General features: G+C 32.6%; 1 non-coding gene across 1 annotated transcript; it reads right to left on the reverse strand.

Moving 5' to 3' along the window:
• Positions 1-13,822: 13,822 nt before the first annotated feature.
• Positions 13,823-13,928, reverse strand: LOC118486158. Its single transcript, XR_004878014.1, has one exon. It is a non-coding gene; the product is annotated as a small nucleolar RNA R71 (small nucleolar RNA).
• Between the last annotated feature and the right edge of the window lie 259 nt (positions 13,929-14,187).

The raw sequence follows: 14,187 nt of genomic DNA on the forward strand, positions 1-14,187 counted from the left end.
CTGGGATAAAATGTGTTAAGACTCTGTTATAATCTTGGTTTAACTTAACATGGTGTCATGTATAAGCTAGTGGTTTCCAAAACACCATGATGTGTATATACATACTGTAACATGTATTAAGCGACTGAAATATATAACGTGTGTTAAGCATCTATTATAACATGTGTTAAGACTTCCATAATGGATGCATAAACTCCAATAGTAACTTAATAACAACAGAGTAAACCTGATATAACGTGTGTTAAGCCTCTATTATAACATGTGTTAAGACTTCCAGAATGGATGCATAGACTTCAATAGTAACTGTAACAGCAGAGGTACAAATACGGGCGCCTCCAACAGAAAATGTGTTAAGTCTAGACCGTTTTAACATCGTGTACTAGAGAAAACAATAAGAGTCTCACATTACATATTACTAGCAAAAGAAAATACATAGCACCATTGTTGTAAAAATCCCGACTAGTCTCCGAATAGTCCCCGATTAATCACTAATCGGTGGTTCACCGATTAACGACCGATTAATTGCTAGGCGGTCAATGACGATCCTATTCTGGCCAAATTTTGGCATATGTCGGCTATTTTTTTGACCAAACCTTATAAATTTATGCCAATTACTTATAAACAATTGGTTAATAAGGTGTTAAAGCATGTCTACTTTAAAAACCACGTATAGAAATGGGTGCGCATATATATAATTAAAAATTACATGTAAATATCTCAATCCAACTAATCCCGATTAATCGCTAGTCGGTATTCCACCGGCCGACTAGCGCCTACTTCAATAGTCTGTAACAGCAGAGGTACAAATACGGGTGCCTCCAACAGAAAATGTGTTAAGTCTAGACCGTTTTAACATTGTGTACTAGAGAAAACAATAAGAGTCTCACATTACATATTACTAGTAAACAAAAATACATAGCACTAAGAATGGATGCATAAACTCCAATGATTTTTATGCACACCCATTTTGTATATACATACTGTAACATGTGTTACGCGCCTGACATGTATAACGTGTGTTAAGCCTCTATTATAACGTGTGTTAAGACTTCCATAATGGATGCATAAACTCCAATAGTAACTTAATAACAACATAGTATACCTGATATAACGTGTGTTAAGCCTCTTTTATAACGTGTGTTAAGACTTCCAGAATGTGTTAAGTCCATACCGTTTTAACATTATGTACTAGATAAAACAATAAGAGTCTCACATTACATCTTACTAGTAAACGAAAATACAAAGCACTAAGAAAATGGTGGAGCTTCCTTTGATAGTCTGCCTTAGCTTTTCAGCGGCTACCTTTGTTGCCTTAGCTTTTCAGCGGCTACCCTTGCTTTATTGTTTGGATCGGTCTTGAAACGGTTTGTAAACATGTGGGTGTGCGTATGCCAGGGAAGTTAAAAAAATGTGTTTTCATGTCACACGTAACAGGTGTTACGTTGTACCTGGGTTTCATGTCACATGTAACACATGCATGTCCGAGAAGTTCAAACTATAACACATGTTAGTTGTGTTGTGCTGTAACATAAACATGGTCATGATCCTTGAGCATCTGATCCACATTTAACGAAACCAACGGTCCTGAGAATTGGATCTTATTTCCCTTGTATCCATCACCGTCTAATAACAAAAAGATAAGATAACCATTAAGTCGTTAACCAGACATAAATATTAACACATTCATAGCCCCAAACAACTTCACAAAAACAGTTACTATTCATATCAAAAGCCCCAAACAAAGCAAGCAAACCAACAAAAAACAGTTACTATTCAGATCAAAAGCCCAAACAAGCAACCAAACCAAGCATAACTTTTTAACACAAAAATAAAAACCTGCAAATTACATAAACATTTACCCCTTTTAAGAACCATTTTAACAAAAAAAAAAAAAAAATCATGTTTCATCTCTAAAACAACCATTACACAAAAACCTATTAAGAACCAGGTTTTATGAATATTTTTAATATTTATAATCATCTTTCAAAAGTTCATACCTACATGTTCAAGTTATCAACTAACATAAACTCCACAAAATCAGAAAAATCCATACGAAATACCCAGAATCAAACATATATGAAAACACATGTTGCATAAAACTAAAAGAGTGTAAAAACTCACAAATATCAAGATCTGAAACAACATATACAAATCATATTTTATATAAACTAAAAAAGTGTAAAAAACTCACAAATATCCAGATCTGTAACAACATTATGAAACATGTGGACAAACGAGATCTAAACGGGAATGGAACAAGATCTGGAAGGGTTTTCACGTGGATCTGACTTCATATATTAACATCTTCATCACAAAACCACGTTCTTCATCAGGGATTGATCGATCTGATTTTTGTTCTTCATTTCGGTCTAAATTTGATTGGTAAAATGTTGGATTTCTTCATCAAGAAAAATGATACAAAAAACATGGATAAGAAAGTGAAATAAGAAAGAGAGAGTTTGATCTTTTTGATGCTCTACAAATGACAAATAGAGAGTTGGTGATCTGACAAGAGGAGACAAGTGAAAATATAAAAAGACCAATGTGCCCTCAAAAGCAAAAAAGAAATGAAGATGGCTGGGACACGTGGATAAATGTGGACCATGCATTGGGTTTGCAAGGTTTTCTAAAATTGAAGGGTTTTTCATATAACATTATCCTATATATATATATATATATATATATATATATATATATATATATATATATATATATATATATATTAAAACATCAACCCCTAACCCACACCATTTAAAATAGTGTTGTATTTGTTTTGAATTGTATAATTAATGTTTATTTACGAATATTAGTATTTCATTTTTCAAATCAATGTCTAAGATGAAAATGTAGAAAAAAAGGTAAGGGTATTTTTATTGATTTTCTATCTTCACATACAATGAAGATGCATATTTCCTGCCCATTTTTTAAACATTCATATCTTTTTTATACGACATTATTTTTATAAAAAAAAAATTGCACCACGAAATTGAGCATGTTTTATCTTTAATTTGAGTACTCTGTTGCTATATAAAATATGACAACTAAAAAAACTCAAAAAATTGTGTTGTATAGCATTTTTGTGCTGGAATTTTTGTACAAATTTTTGTGCTGAATTTGTTGTACTTAATTTTTTTGCTATATTTTTTGTGCTGCACTTTTTGTGTTGGATTTTTTGTGTGCTGGCCAACCAGTTCGACTTTATTCCTCTTCTATCATCCTGAACGCGGATGTCTCCCTCATCATGTAGTTATGCTGGTATTTGTTAACAACTATCATTGCATCCATATAAATCCGGACGGAGATTATCCAGTGCCGTCACCGAACTATCTCTGGGTAAATAACCGAGGAGAATAAGCACCACTATGGATGCAAAACTACACGGAACGCGTAGCGTGGTATGACTCGATAACGAAGCTAGATATAGACAAGACAGTGCATTAGGTAGGTTAATTTATAATTTTAAAGGTATTTTGTTTGCATAATGTATTTCAATTATTTTATGTTTGTTTAACGGATACAATACGCCAAGTAACCGACAATATACGCCAAAATACGGAACAATATGACAAGTAAAGACGTAATACGCCATAACACGCTATAATACGCGATAAAACGACACGTACAAACAATCTACGCCTTAATACGCCACTTATAGATAATAAAACGTGAGAATACCGCACGTCACCGACACGTCCCGTACGGACAATATATGCCATAATATGGCACATACTAACAAAATACGTCATAATACAACTTTTAACGACAAAATACATTAAGTAATGATATTGCACGACGCGTATACATATAACACATCACGTTAGAGTACAAGTGGATTCCAAACAAAATTACACGTAATCATAGAATACGATAACACACGTAACCAAACGTCACTTGAACAACATGTATAGAGCGTATACTTCATAAAATGACCCATAATGACAAAATACGTCAAAATACGACACGTATACGCATCGAAACGACAAAAAACCCAAAATCTAATTTTTTGATTTCACCTTATACGATCGTATAGGCCAAAACTCCATCGTTTAGTAGGTTAATACGGATCATATAGATCTATACGATCCGTCTAGGGGGTCGTTTTCTAAAAAAATAAGGGGTTAATTGATAATTCAGGGGATCTATACAGATTGTATTGGTCTATATGATCCTTATTGTAATTAGAATTCATTAACCCCCGATAGACATGGGGTAGATATCACAATACGATCCATCAAAAAACACACACTATACACACATACGGTGCGACTATACGAATCTACGTACGGTTTGGAATCAAGATACAAGACACATACGGTATGCTATTTTGTTCCCCAGTCATTTATACATCTTTTATTTTATATTTGAACTGTAGATTTAGGTGCATTGTGTTGATTTTTGGGGTGAAAGGGTCAGTTTTATGGGGTTTATTTCAAAGAAAGTTGAGTTAATACGGTGCGTATGGGCCTATACGCATCATATTGATTCATAAAAATCTTCATTTTTTAAATCGAAAGGATGCGTTTAGGGTCTATACGACCTGTATCAATTTAAAAATTCAAAGTTTTGGATTTTTAAAAACTTTCAAAATTTTGTTTTAAATCGTATAATTTGAGGAAATTATTATATTTTGTATAAAACTTATATTCTGAATTTTTTAAAATTTTGAAATTTTTGAAAACTTTGAAACATAAAAAATGTTATAATAAAAAATAATAATAAAAATGTTATATTAAAAAAACATAATATAAAAAATGTTATATTTCATAAAAATAATAATGAATGTTATATTTTTTAAAAACATAATAATGAAAATGTTATATTTAAAAAAAATAATAATGAAAATGTTATATTTAATAAATTAATAAAAAATGTTATTTTGTATAGATCGATATGACTAATATTAACGGTGGTATAGCCCTATACAATCCGTACAAGTCCAGTCTTCAAATAGAGACTTTGTCAGTCTACCATATATAAAAGTTAACCCTATTCAAATCATGTCTATCACATTCACAATGTGTTTATTAATTAATACACAAAATTAAACCATGTCTATCACATTCACAATGTGTCTATTATTTAATACACAAACTAAAATGGAAATATTTATACACTTTGAATTAAACCATGCTTTTCCACCGTTAAGATTTTTCTTTTTTTAATGGTAAGAAACGATATGTCAACCATCGTAACACCGGGTGTTGTGGCCAAGTTCGATTACTCGACCGCCGCCAGCCCCTTGGCTCTCCCAGATGCACGAAAACCCGACCTCCACCCGCCCGAAGGCACAACAATGGAATAATCGGTAAAACATCGCCTCACATCCAAGACGAACCGGCGCCACCCGTATTTGCCCTTCACCTGGATGCCGCAGAAAATAATGGAGAGAGTGAGAGTCGAACCTGGGTCACAAGAAACAACAATTCTTTCCCCAACCACTCCACCACTACCTCATTGGCTTTCCACCGTCAGATTAATCGATCTCATAATTCAAACAAACAACCCGCGCCAATATTTAAACTCCAATCCTCCCGCTAATTTTTTACAACCATTTCAAATCAAAAAATCCATACGCAGAAATCCAAAGATTCAATCAATGGAACCTGGGAAGACAGGAAAGGCTCCGATGAGAGAAAGAAGTCGATAACAAACTAATATATTAAAGTAGAAGGTAAACGAACAAGCTGTCTAGCTAGCTCATTTTGAAATCAACGTATTTATTTTGTTTTATTGATCTAATTTTCGGTTTTGGGGTTGGCGGGAAATGCGGCGAGAGATAACAAGAAGACAAGGATAAACCTAAGGCATGTGCAATTGGTGGTGAGGAACGATGAAGAGTTGGGGAAATTGCTTGCTTGTGTTACGGTTGCGAGTAAATAAAATTATAGAGGGTTGAATATGAACATCTAAATATAGAGTTATACTTTACTTTCTTTATATTTTTCTCTATTATAGAGATTCCAATGTGATTGTATTTTTGTTAGTTTCCTTAATTTTTTTTATCTATGTTATATAGAATACATGCTCAAATGTGAATGCTCTTAGCAATATTTTTTGTATGCGAGCTACAAGTGGAGTAGAGAGACAATTTCTTTTCAACAGCAGTAGCTTAAGTGTGTCTCTCAACTCGATGTCATAACTTTTTGACAGAGTTGGATCACATAAATTTCTATTCTTGGTCGTGTTTGAGCTAAAAGGTGTATTTTTCTTTGAATTTTCGTGTTCTTTTATGTTTTTAGAACTGAGGATAAGTATTATTCAGTCAGATCTTGTTAATCTATTAACATATGGTTCCAATTATCTTTTACAATTATGGGAGTTAACATCCTTAACTATCCATCATTTGATTAGTGATAATAAGATTTAGAGTAAATTATTGTTTCCGGGCCTGTGGTTTAGTCAGCTTAACTCTTTCGGCCCAAAAAAGAATCTTTTAACATATCAGACCCCGCTCTTGCATTTTATAAAAGTTTTGGCCTCTAAAACTAACGTTTGTTACTTTTTAGCAGTTAAGTGTAAGTGTAATTAGGCCATTATGTACCTTAGAGGTTGTTTTTGATAATTACAAACTTCTTTTAAATATTTAAGAGTATTAATGCAATTACTAATTTTTTTTTTATTTCGTTATTTTCACGATAATTTTTTTAACAAAATACGTTTAAAATATTCAAATAAATATGTATTTCTTTAACCGTTTGTTTTTTATAAACATTGTTTTTAAAATCATTTGCATTTTAACCTTTTTTTAAACCGTATATCGTTTTTAAAATTGTTCCTCTTTAAACCGTTTGTTTATTGAAATCGTTCTTTTTAAAGTCTTTTGTCTTTTAAAGTTTTTTTTAAACATTCCATTTTATACCACTCTTTTTAAAAGCGATTGCTTTTAAAAAAAATAAACATTTTTTAAGTCGTTCATTTTTCTAATTTAAAAAAACGACGTATATAAAAAAAACAAAAGAAATAGAAAATTTGAAAAAGATGAACCATTATAATAAAAAGGTTTGCAAAAGATCGTTCATTTTCAAACTTTTTTTAAAATGGTTTATCTTTTCAAATATTCCATTTTTTTGAACCGTTCGTTTTTAAAATTCGTTTGTAAATATGAACGACTTATATGGTTAAAAAAAGTTTAACAACAAATGATTTTAAAAAGAACAGTATAAAATGAACTTTTTAAAAAACTTTAAAAGACAAACGACTTTAAAAAGAAAGATTTTAAAAAAACAAACAATTTAAAAAGGAACAATTTTAAAACAATAGACGATTTTTTAAAAAAAAGTTGAAAAACAATTTAATAATAACGTTTATAAAAAAACGCTTAATGAAAACACATATTTATTTGTATATTTAAAACGTATGTTGTTAAATAATAATCGTGAAAATAATAATGAAATAATTAAAAAAACTTGAGTAATTGCATGAATAATCTCTTAAATATTAAAAGAACTTTGTAGTTATTAAAAATAACCCCTAAGGTATATAATAACTTAGTTACCCTTACACTTGACTGCAAAAAGGTAACAAAATTAGTGTTAGAGGCCAAAAACGTTATAAAATGCAACCTTAGGGTCTGATTTGTTAAAAGATTCCTTTTTAGGCTGAAAAAGTTCATCTGATTAAACCACAGAGGCCAAAACATTAATTTACTCTAAGATTTATACTCGGATATTTTTCCGGTTTCATCTATTGAATTTATAAGCAACTACGTACTATTGAATTATTATTTTATGAGAGTTTAATATGAAAGTATACTGGGTTATAACCCCGTGTATTACACGGGGTTGAAAAATAAATTTTATATACTAAATAATAAAACAATATATCTTTAAAATCTCATTTATTGTACGGGTTGAATAAATATAATTTTATATATTAAATAATAAAAAAATATATCTATAAAAACCATATTGTACAGGTTGAATAAATGTAATTTTATATACAAATTAAAAAAGTTATATCTTTAAAACCACGTGTATTACACGGGTTAAATAAATGTAATATTTTTTATCAAATAATAAAATAATACATCTTTAAAAAAATTTCATTTATTACACGGGTTGAATAAATGTAATTTTATATACCAAACAATAAAAAAATTACATTTTTAAAAATATGTGCATTACACGGTTTGTAAAATTTATTTTATACCAAACTAAACAAAACGTTCAAATATAATTAATTCAAATAAATAATATTATAAATGAGAAGAAGATGAAACTAAATAATAATTATTCATAAGATATTAAACTAATAATATTTAGTAGGAGAGTTATCTATAATATAAGATATTAAATTAAATAATATTTTGTAGGAGGATTATATATAATTAATTAGAAAAGATTAAATTAAAATAATAATTATCAATAAGAGATAGCCTAATATGATGACAAGTGTCCCTAAAGTGGTTTCTTTTATTATAGTAGTTAGATTAGATTAGATTAGATTAGATTAGATGTCTTTCGAAAGACAATTAAACCGAATAAATATAAAATACTTAATGATCTTTAAAGTTTGGGCTCCCAGTTTGATGAAGTACATAAACCCAATTTAAAATTGGGCCTGTACTCCTTGGTAAAGAATGGATTTTCAAAGAAAATTTATAGTTTTCGCATAGTTTCAGTTCAGATTCAATTAATTTTAACACTTTCGTTTGATATATAATAATAAAACAAAACTATTTTGCGATTAAACTATTATCTTAACTTTTATTCACTATAAATAAAGATTATAATTTACGCACCAAAAATCAAATTTGTTGTTTATTTGGGTTAAAACCATACTAAATAATAAAAAGATCTGTCAATATTTAAAAAGGGCAAATATCACTGTTACTTATTATGTTCTATAAATTAATAAACCATCATCAGCGCTGCGCTGACAGAATGATCAACGAAGTTTTATAATCAATTGTAAGAGTGCAGGGGCTTAGTTGTAATATTAGCTAAGAAGTTAGTTAGACTGTTAGGACTGTTAAATACCGCTATGAACTGTAATAATGATACCGGTAATTGATCTAACTTATGTGTTCTTCTCTATCTCTCTGTTCTCGGAAGTTCTGTTCTGATTCGATCGTATAATTCAATTCAATCGAACTTGATTAATTGTTCAATCAATTTTTGTTCAGTTCGTTTCAAAACTCAATGAAATTGATCATTTGTTCGATCAATTTCTGTACGATTTCTGTTCAAATCTTGAAATTGATCTTCTTTCGATCAATTCCTTCTGAAATCATGGCGGCAACTCGCAATCAATCAGAGTTGGAGAAGGTGATCAAGGATCAATCGTCATCTCTATTACGATTCGAAGCTTTTGTAGAAAAAGCAGAACAATCTTTTGTTGATATTCGACAAATCCTTGAGAAATTAGCCACTATCAAGTAAATTCTGGTACAAATCAACAAGTTACATCATCTTCTCAGCACGAAATTAACAGTAATTCAAGAACATATAGGTTATTCAGGTTAGGAAAGATTGAAATTCCGAAATTCAATGGATCAGAGGTTGAAGATTGGATATATAGATGCGAACATTTTTTTGATGTGGATGATACACCAGAAAATTTGAAAGTGAGGTATGTTGTGATAAACTTAGAAGGAAAAGCTATGAAATGGCATTCTTCTTATCTTAAAACTTTGATTAAACCAATTTCTGAGGTAACATGGTTAGAATATGCAAGAACCATCACTGATAGGTTTTCTACGACAATATTTCATGATCCTATGGGTATACTTACTTCTACAGTTCAAAATGGGTCACTAGAAGATTATTGTGAGAAATTTGATGCAAATTTGTTAAGAGTGACAATTTGTGAAAAATATGTTGTAAGTATTTTCTTGAACGGATTGAAACCTGAATTAGGGTGTCCTATTAGGATGTTTGAACCTAAAATGATGAAAGAGGCTTATAAATTGATTATGAAGTAAGATGTTGCGAATCAGAATTTGCTTTACAAGCCAAAAACTCATTCAACATATAATGCAAAATATTACCCTCCTAACACGGCTTCAAATTCGAGTCCTATTCATAATCCTGCTCCTATTTCCACTTTTAAACCTCCTGTTAATTCATCTCATTTACACTTATTACCCTTACCATCAAACAATCAGAAAACTTTCAATTTTAAGTCCTTGTCTAGTAAGAGAAGGCTATGAAAAGATCTAATAGGGAGTGTTTTTGGTGCAATGACAAGTTTACCCCAACCCATAAACGTCCTAATAAGCAATTATATAGTATAGGATTAGTGGGAACGGATGAAGATGATGGGGAATCTTTGAATAACACAACACTAGTTATTGATACAACTGTTACAGATCCTCTCATTTATATTCTTGCTTTGATGGGGGTGCCTTCTTTCTCTACTGTGCAAGTAATAGGAAACATTGGAACAAAACAGTTGCAAACCTTAGTTGACTCATGGTCAACTCATAATTTCTTAAATGAAAAGTTAGCAAAAAAGATTAACAGTCAATTGAAGGATATCAAGCCTATGAGGGTGGGAGTAGCTAATGGGATTCCTTTAGTTTATGATAATATGTGTCCTGGTTTTAGAAGTGGCTTTATCCGGTGCATAGTCAGCGTCCAGGGGGACAATATTACAGGATAAATTTGGGTGCTCACCTGGACCACAACGGGTAGTCTTAGGGCAAAATTAATCACTTAAAATCTATAGTCTAATAATTAGGCCTAAACAACTTATTTTAAGCAAAATCAACCACTTTAATTATCAAGTAACTAATCTAAAATAAAGGTGGCTCTAAGCGGTTGGTTGATTAAAATGGCCCCAGAGCCGGCCCTGATTGACACTTACCAACTACTAATGAAATCACAAAACTCTAACTTAGTATAAGGCAGATATTTTGTAAACATATTAGTAGAATTGACACTTGTATCAATCTCTTCAACCTTGACTTCTTTTGAGTTGACCACATCCCTTATAAAGTGTAACTTCACATTGATGTACTTTGTTCTCTCTTGAAACATGCTATTCTTTGACAATTAACACCATGAGTATCACAAAACACATTTTGTATCATCCAACTTTGTTTCCAATTAATCACAAATCACTTAAGCTATAATGAATTTGTAACAACTTTAGTCAAGGCTATGTACTCAGCCTTTATTGTGGATGAGGCTACGGCATGGTGCAATTGTACCTTCCAACTCATAACATTTCCCAATACTTGAAATGCATAGCTGTTAATTGACGTATCTTTATCAAGATTCTTTGCGAAATTTGCAGCAACTTATCCAATAACCAAACTATCCCTGTCATCAGAATTATTTCCAAAGACCAATCTAACCTTCTTAGAACCGCTTAGATATCCAAGAATCTATTTAACAAATTCCCAATGAGTTTTTTCCTGGATTAGCAAGATATCTACTGATCAAACTTACTACATAACCAAGGTCTGGTCAGTTGCAGACCATCAAGTACATCAGATTAGCAATTGCGATAGTATAAGGAACCTTCTCCATGTAAACTATCTCTTCATTTAATTTTGGAGAATCCCTACAAGAAAATTTAAAATGAGTAGGCATTGGAGTCTTAACTGACTTACTTCCCCATATTGAATAATTGCTTAAAATAAAATTAGAGCCAATTAAGGATAATTCATTACCCAATCTTAGAGAAAGGTTCTTTTTAAGGAACAATCCCCTAATCTTGGGTTAGTTACATCCAAATACTCTTCTTTCTTTTACATGGTTCCCATGGCTTGCGATCTTCTATTTGGCATACCTTTGTCTATCTTCAAAGGTAGCAAAGATATATCAAAGTGCTCCCCACGAGTGCTAACGACACTTATGATTAATTAGGGTGATTGATCTTTATTTTACGAGTGGCGTTATAATATATATAAAGACGTATAGTATTTTAACATGGGTTCACCAACTCTTGGACCGATCCAGGTCTAACATATAAACCATGTTAGACAAAGTTCTGGCTAATCGTTGAGACCTAGCATATAGACCGTGCAGGCCAACGACGATATTCTTGATAAACGAGGGTTGATCACAAGATATGTTTCCACAAATGGGTCAACCACTTCTCCAAGATCAGATTACCCATATTAGTATATGGGTTGTTTCACGCCATGAGTGTACTAATAAACTTCACCTTCTTTGGTTATCAAGAACTCTCACAAAATCAAAGACCAAAACAATCACAAGCTCATTACGAAAGAAAAATAGTAGAAGGAATTATTAAAGACACAACACACCTATTTTCTAAAGATTAGACATTTAATTCATACCAAATTTCGTCTTCAACCCAAACTCTTTGATCCCCTCATAAGTTAAACTGCTGTTAAAACTTTAACCCGGCTACTTAGGACTGTATCCCTGCTGACTCAGACTACTTAGCTGAGGGTAACGTCACCTTCAAAAGAGGGGCCTACCACATTATGCATTAATAACTTAATTAATTATCTTTCAATAATCCGACCCTTTAAGATTGTATCCTTGCTGACTCAAACTACTGGGTTGAGGGTAACGTCACCTTCAAAAGAGGGGCCTACTATAATAACTAAGATAATCCCTTAAAATGTGCAAAAGTGCGGAAATAATCAAAGGTTACACTACACACGAGTCGGATCCAAGTGATTCATCTTGTCTATCTGTTTTTATTTTTATTTTTATTTTTCAGCATTTTAGTTAGTTTTATTTTTCTAGTTTAAAAACCTTTTTTCTAACTTTTTGATTTGATTAGACGTTGAGGATAAACCAGTACTAAAAGCTCTTGTGTCCTTGGACGACCTCGGTATCTTACCAACACTATACTACGTCCACGATGGATGCACTTGCCCATATGTGTGTTTAGTGTTAGTAAATATCGTGTTTTATAAATTTAAAACTTGGCTAAAAAGTGTAAAAAGGGCTTAAAATATATACCTAATACCTATAACACTACACACGCATCAAGTTTTTGGCGCCGTTGCCGGGGACACAAGGATTTTAAGAAAGTTAGGAATCAACGGCCTAATCGTTTTTTTCTAAATTTTTCTTTTATTTTTAGGATTTTCGTAATTTTTCAATTTCTGCAGAGCTCAGCACGGGCCGTGCCCAACATTGTTACTGACAGTTTTTATTTTCCGAGTTATAGAGAGCTGAGCATGGGGCCGTGTCGGTGCAACACGGGGCCGTGTCCAACTCCCCAGTAACAGGGATCCGGAAAACAATCACTGTATCTCCGACCACGGGCCGTGTTCATCTGAGCACGGGGCCGTGGTGAACCTTCTGACCAACATTCTTTTTTGTTTTTATTGCAGGACTTGGAACTCGGGCACCACATTTGCATTCTCCACGTAGTGTATGAGCTCCAGTTCCAGTAGAGACATAAAAGAACCCCTAGACGAACCCGAACGCTTTCTACGAAAGAGACTCAAAGCTAAAAATCAAGAGAAAGTTTCGGGGGACCTACTTCCAATGGCGGACCAACGTACCCTCATGGATTACCTACGACCCACCGTAGGTAATCTAGGCGCCGCCATCAATGCACCGAATGTCGAAGCCAACAACTTCGAACTTCGGCCGCATTTGATACAAATGCTCCAAAACTCCGCAACTTCAAACTTCGGCCGCACTTGATCCCCATCTACATATTACTAACTTCTTAGAAATATGTGATACCTTTCGGATCAATGGAGCATCCAACGACGCCATCCGCCTTCGAATGTTTCCATTTTCACTAAAATACCAAGCTAAGGCTTGGCTCAACGCCCTCCCAGTTGGCTCGGTAAACACCTGGGATGAACTGGCCCAAAAGTTTCTATATAAGTATTTCCCTCCTGCTAAAACACCTGGGATGAACTGGCCCAAAAGTTTCTATATAATGACTGAAATTAATACATATTCACAAGAGGATGAGGAATCCTTATATGAAAGTTGGGAAAGGTTCAAGGAGCTACTAAGAAAGTGTCCTCATCACGATCTTGCAGTGTGGCAACAAGTATCCACGTTCTACAATGGGTTGTTACCACATACAAGACAAACACTTGACTCTAGCTCCGGGGGACTTTTAGATAATCGTCGCCCAAATGAAATATATAATCAAATTGAGGAAATTGCTCAAACCAATTTTCAGTGGCACACTCTCCGAGGCAATAAATCTATTGCCCCGGGCGCCCATAAGGTTGATGAAAGCACGTCTTTACAAGCCCAAATCGAGGCCCTTTCTTCAAAAATAAAAAAA

The sequence above is a fragment of the Helianthus annuus genome, chromosome 13, assembly GCF_002127325.2.
Source record: "Helianthus annuus cultivar XRQ/B chromosome 13, HanXRQr2.0-SUNRISE, whole genome shotgun sequence".
NCBI lineage: Eukaryota > Viridiplantae > Streptophyta > Magnoliopsida > Asterales > Asteraceae > Helianthus > Helianthus annuus.